We start from the raw sequence: 5,632 nt of genomic DNA, 5'->3' as shown, positions 1-5,632 counted from the left end.
GGCTCATACAAAAATTTTAAATTTTTTATACAAAAAAGCGTTACGGAGGGGGGAGGGGGTCAAAAATTTCAAATTTTAGCGTTACGTAATAAAAGGACGCTGCCAAAGAGAGATAGCAGTGGGACACATGCATCTGCCATACAGCACGCGATGCAAACTCTTACGTTTCTTGAACGTATGAATTTCCACTATGCGAGTAAAATTATCATATGATAGCAAGAGCAGAAGCATCATGCCCTTTCTGCACACAAACATAAAATTATGCTTATGGGAGTGCACGTTCCGTTCTCTTTTACGAGCTTCGGTGTCGTTGTCGCTCCCCAGTCACTTCTACAGTGCATCAAAAGTTCAGTACAATGTAAAGTGTTCCGAGAGGCAATTTTTATATAACAAGCACAGTGCATCTAAAGCGAAAAAGGTTGTACTGAAGGTGCGTTTCAGAATATTCCTGGTTGTGTAGTTTAGGGTTTAAATTGTTCAATATACAATGTTAAATACCGGAAAATTATGCATATTAAGAATATTTAAAAAAAAAAATAGGACACAATTATCATTGTGTGATCATGCTACACTTTCGAAAAAAATAGAATGAAAAATGAAATAGTTATAGTAGAACATAAAATCAGCATTTTATTTCTCAACGAACAGCATTTTAACGATTTGAATGCATTTTAATGATTAAGTGCTATTATTTATTTATAACATTTATACACTTTTACAACTCTTCATGTTTTAAAAAACGATTGAGTAAACCTAAAATAGACGTCAATAGATACATTATTGGGCAATGCATTTGCGATTTTTTTTATTTCAATTACAAAATGTTAAACTTTAATCATATCTATATGTTGAAACTCAAGTTATGTCTGAAGTGCTTTAAAAATTGTATTCAAATCAGTACATAAATATTTCAGATCTAACCCTCCGAAATGATTGAAATCTTCTCTAATGATTTATGATTATCAAAATTAAGATAATGTAAAGCAATACAAGTGTGTTATACTTAGAAAAATGTGCTCTTTCGCTCTATCTTCAAAAAACTGTATTTGTTTAATCACCATACAACCCCATAAGTTAACCGATGTTAAAATTATTTCACTGCAATTGATAATTAACATACAAGTACTTGTTTGAAAAAATTGGAAAAATTCTTAACTGAATGCAGGAACTGTTTTTCTAGAAAACTTTCAAAGCTACCCCGTTTTACGATTCTTGAAAGTAGTATTTTTTTTGAATAATCAATGCTGCTGTAGCACTGCAGTGATTTTGACGAATTTCATGTGAGAAATATGCTAATTAAAGCAGCGGGCCAAAATAGCTCCAATACCTTATTTATTGATTTTACGATCAATGTGTGAAAATTATCTCTTCCAGCTGGCAAAGCATACAAATTAAAGATGAAAATCGTCAAGTTTGCTATAAAACTGCCACCCATCGAACACGCATCAAAGAGTACAAAAGAGAGCGCATAAAGCCATTTGTGACCACGCCCCTTCTCAGCGTTTGTTATAATCGTTTCCACCAATCGCAACCGAGCGCTCTCGCTCTCTCACCGTGCCAGAGAACATCTGCTACTGTATCAACCGGATTTCGGAATAAAAATGGCGACCGATGGTTGTTTCTTTTTCCGAAAAGAGGGTGAATCCGGACATTGGACTCCGCTCTCTCTCTTTTCGGAATGCATCCTAATCCGAAACGGTTCGGTGACACACACGGGCTCTGCTTTCATAAATCGCCAGGTGAGCCAGGTCCTCGGTCGGTTTTGGGATAAACGTTGAAAGCAAGGAAAACGACGGTTTACGGGTGACATATTGAATCGATTAAGAAAAGAAGAGAAGATTCAATGTCAATGGTTTGTTGATTCGTTTTTTCTTCTCGGGGTAACAACGTTCTTTTCTTTTAGGACTTGAAAGGATGTTACCTTTTTTCGCCGTGGCAATGGAGGAGCACTGGACAAACATCGTTAGCGAAAGCCAAAGTATGATGCGGATGGAATTAAGTGCATAAATTGAAGGAAGAAATGTGTTTGCACAGAGGTATTATTATGCAAATTGGGGATTTATTTAAGGGTTTAGAAATAGGTAAATTTGGCTTGGCGCTTGTAAATAGATGGTAGAAGAGGTAGAGCTCGTGTGGATTAGTGTCGCGGATCGCGAAGCAGGTTAGTTGTGTTTGATCCTTTGCTCGCGTCGCTTGCTCTCGCGGGGGCGGGTGATGTGAGCAGGATCAATCGTGTCGCGCGTCGCTCGCGTGGCATGATTTATTAGTGGCGCGGTTCGCGAAGCAGGTTAGTAGTGTTTGATCCTTTGCTCGCGTCACTTGCTCCTGCGGGAGCGGGTGATGTGAGCAGGATCAATCGTGTCGCGCGTCGCTCGCGTGGCATGATCTATTAGTGGCGCGGATCGCGAAGCAGGTTAGTAGTGTTTGATCCTTTGCTCGCGTCACTTGCTCCTGCGGGGGCGGGTGATGTGAGCAGGATCAATCGTGTCGCGCGTCGCTCGCGTGGCATGATCTATTAGTGGCGCGGATCGCGAAGCAGGTTAGTAGTGTTTGATCCTTTGCTCGCGTCACTTGCTCCTGCGGGGGCGGGTGATGTGAGCAGGATCAATCGTGTCGCGCGTCGCTCGCGTGGCATGATTTATTAGTGGCGCGGTTCGCGAAGCAGGTTAGTAGTGTTTGATCCTTTGCTCGCGTCACTTGCTCCTGCGGGGGCGGGTGATGTGAGCAGGATCAATCGTGTCGCGCGTCGCTCGCGTGGCATGATCTATTAGTGGCGCGGATCGCGAAGCAGGTTAGTAGTGTTTGATCCTTTGCTCGCGTCACTTGCTCCTGCGGGGGCGGGTGATGTGAGCAGGATCAATCGTGTCGCGCGTCGCTCGCGTGGCATGATCTATTAGTGGCGCGGATCGCGAAGCAGGTTAGTAGTGTTTGATCCTTTGCTCGCGTCACTTGCTCCTGCGGGGGCGGGTGATGTGAGCAGGATCAATCGTGTCACGCGTCGCTCGCGTGGCATGATTTATTAGTGTCGCGGATCGCGAAGCAGGTTAGTAGTGTTTGATCCTTTGCTCGCGTCACTTGCTCCTGCGGGGGCGGGTGATGTGAGCAGGATCAATCGTGTCGCGCGTCGCTCGCGTGGCATGATCTATTAGTGGCGCGGATCGCGAAGCAGGTTAGTAGTGTTTGATCCTTTGCTCGCGTCACTTGCTCCTGCGGGAGCGGGTGATGTGAGCAGGATCAATCGTGTCGCGCGTCGCTCGCGTGGCATGATCTATTAGTGGCGCGGATCGCGAAGCAGGTTAGTAGTGTTTGATCCTTTGCTCGCGTCACTTGCTCCTGCGGGGGCGGGTGATGTGAGCAGGATCAATCGTGTCGCGCGTCGCTCGCGTGGCATGATTTATTAGTGGCGCGGTTCGCGAAGCAGGTTAGTAGTGTTTGATCCTTTGCTCGCGTCACTTGCTCCTGCGGGGGCGGGTGATGTGAGCAGGATCAATCGTGTCGCGCGTCGCTCGCGTGGCATGATCTATTAGTGGCGCGGTTCGCGAAGCAGGTTGGTAGTGTTCGATCCTTAGCTCGCGTCAAATAATTTATCATGGTCTAATCGCTTATCAAAGTGAATCCTGTGACCCAACGATCCTCCCCATTAACAAACATCCCTCCCAGTAACCTTTGTGGAGATGCAGAGGTAAACACGGTCTCCATATAGCAAAGGTTACACACTAACATTCCTTCCTCCAATCCCACCTGACTGCAAGGACGTGGCCGGCGCCGTTATTGACCCTGTATAAATAGAGGCACTGAATTATGCACACTGAAGAAGATTATGGCCTATCCCAGCCGAACTTCTTGTTGATTCTTTGTGCATTTTCACTGACTTCGGTCAATCACGGAATAGCAACCATTGATATGTGTAGTCAGTCTAAGCTAAGCTAAGCTAAGCTAAGGTAGAAGAGGTAGAGCTCGTGTGACTGCAGGAAATGGGCTTTGAATAATTTGTTCCCAAACCCATAATTCAATGTTTTTTTGGAACATGCTCTTAGAACTCAATAGTTTATTTTTTTCATTATAAAAATGATCAACAAATTTCGCCTGAAATTTTTGTTTTTATTTTCAGGAATAAGAACTCCAAGAATCACTTCAACTTTCCCGTGGATACTTGAGCGAATCCTGCAAGATATCCTATGTTAGAAATTTCGTTCCTCTAATCTGCAGGGACTTCTTCAGAAATGGTTATATAAATCTCCGATAAAGTTCAACCTTACCTTGGATATTATTATGAAAATCCATCAAGCATTGAAAAATAACATCAGGAATCATTTGTAAGATCTTTCTTGAAATTTTATGTGCGAATTTTAAAATGACATCAATATCCAAATCGATTTCACTCGGTTATGATCGGTTCAACTTGGTGGGGTTCTAACATTTTTGAGCATGGTACCTTCCCGGCAAAAAATACGTGGCTTTTTAAGTTATTTTTTGAGACTATTCAATCTTGTTTCCTATCATAAACGGATTTAATTATTAACAAATAAATCTTAAACTTGAACAAACATTTCGATATACCTGTAAGTTTGTAGCTCAAACTCTGGAAAGTCCACAAAAAATATTGCAAGGGAAGTGTAGAAAAAATAGTTATTTATGCAACAAGTTGGAAAATGATGATTTTTCAGCACAAGTCGTACATTTATCCGACGAGGCTTGCCGAGAATTACGATTCGAAAGGCAGAGTTATTCTTACTTCGTATGTATTTTTCCAAAAACATTATTTGGATTTTTTATACTAAATTTTAACTCAAAGTTGTGACATTTTTCAAAAAACACACTGTAAAAATATTTGTAATTCACACAGCATTGGATCGACCAAAATGTTGTATCAAGGTGTCATTAGAATCGTAATCTTATATTCTTTGAAGAGCACTCATCATTGAAGTCGTTTTAGTTAAGGTCGCACGGGACGTCATCATAATCACCCTATCCATTCCAAGAAGCAAATCCCAAGAACCACTCCATATATCGATGCGAAAATGTATCACTATGATTCTATATATGTAGTGCACATCCCAGTACATTTTCAGCTTCATCGGTTCACTAAAACTTGAGATTTGCTTTCACAAAGATTTGATGATTATTGCTAGAGTGAGACGAAAGATAGAGAAAATAACACGGTCTCCCGTGTCGCCTTAAATTATTTCTAGGAGCACAATCATATTTCAAAAGAATCCACGTTGATGTCCATGCGTTGAAGCGATTCGATAATTTTCAATCAGGTAGGCTGTGATGCAGTTATGTTACCAAAGATATAACTTTGTCTGTGATATAACTGTCGTAAATGTTCTTCCGTCACCCGCAATTAAACTTATCTATATTCTAATTTCGTAAACGTACCAGGTAAGACGCCGCAAGCAATCTTCTTCAGTATCTTCCAGTAATTTCTCATGTACCAATCTTTCTACACAAACCGTGTAGGAACACGAAGTTCCGGTAATTTTGGCACCGATTCAACTACCGCCTCTACGTTCACCGAACGATCCGATTGTTAATCCGCTCTCTTTAGTCATATACGGATCGCCCAATGGATATACACTCAGAAACCAGTTGACTAATAAACGGTTACTTCAGCGCCGCTTAGCCCTTA

General features: G+C 41.9%; 1 long non-coding RNA gene across 1 annotated transcript; it reads left to right on the top strand.

Annotated features, from left to right (window-relative positions):
- The first annotated feature begins 1,566 nt into the window (after positions 1–1,566).
- On the top strand, positions 1,567–4,612 carry LOC110680826. Its single transcript, XR_002503002.1, has 3 exons — positions 1,567–1,739; positions 1,904–2,112; positions 3,942–4,612. It is a non-coding gene; the product is annotated as an uncharacterized LOC110680826 (long non-coding RNA).
- Positions 4,613–5,632: the final 1,020 nt, after the last annotated feature.

The sequence above is a fragment of the Aedes aegypti genome, unplaced genomic scaffold (genome assembly GCF_002204515.2).
Source record: "Aedes aegypti strain LVP_AGWG unplaced genomic scaffold, AaegL5.0 Primary Assembly AGWG_AaegL5_hic_scaff_18_PBJ_arrow, whole genome shotgun sequence".
Classification (NCBI taxonomy): Eukaryota; Metazoa; Arthropoda; class Insecta; order Diptera; family Culicidae; genus Aedes; species Aedes aegypti.
The sequence above is the reverse complement of the archived record's forward strand: the minus strand, read 5'-3'. Positions and strand labels throughout refer to the sequence as shown.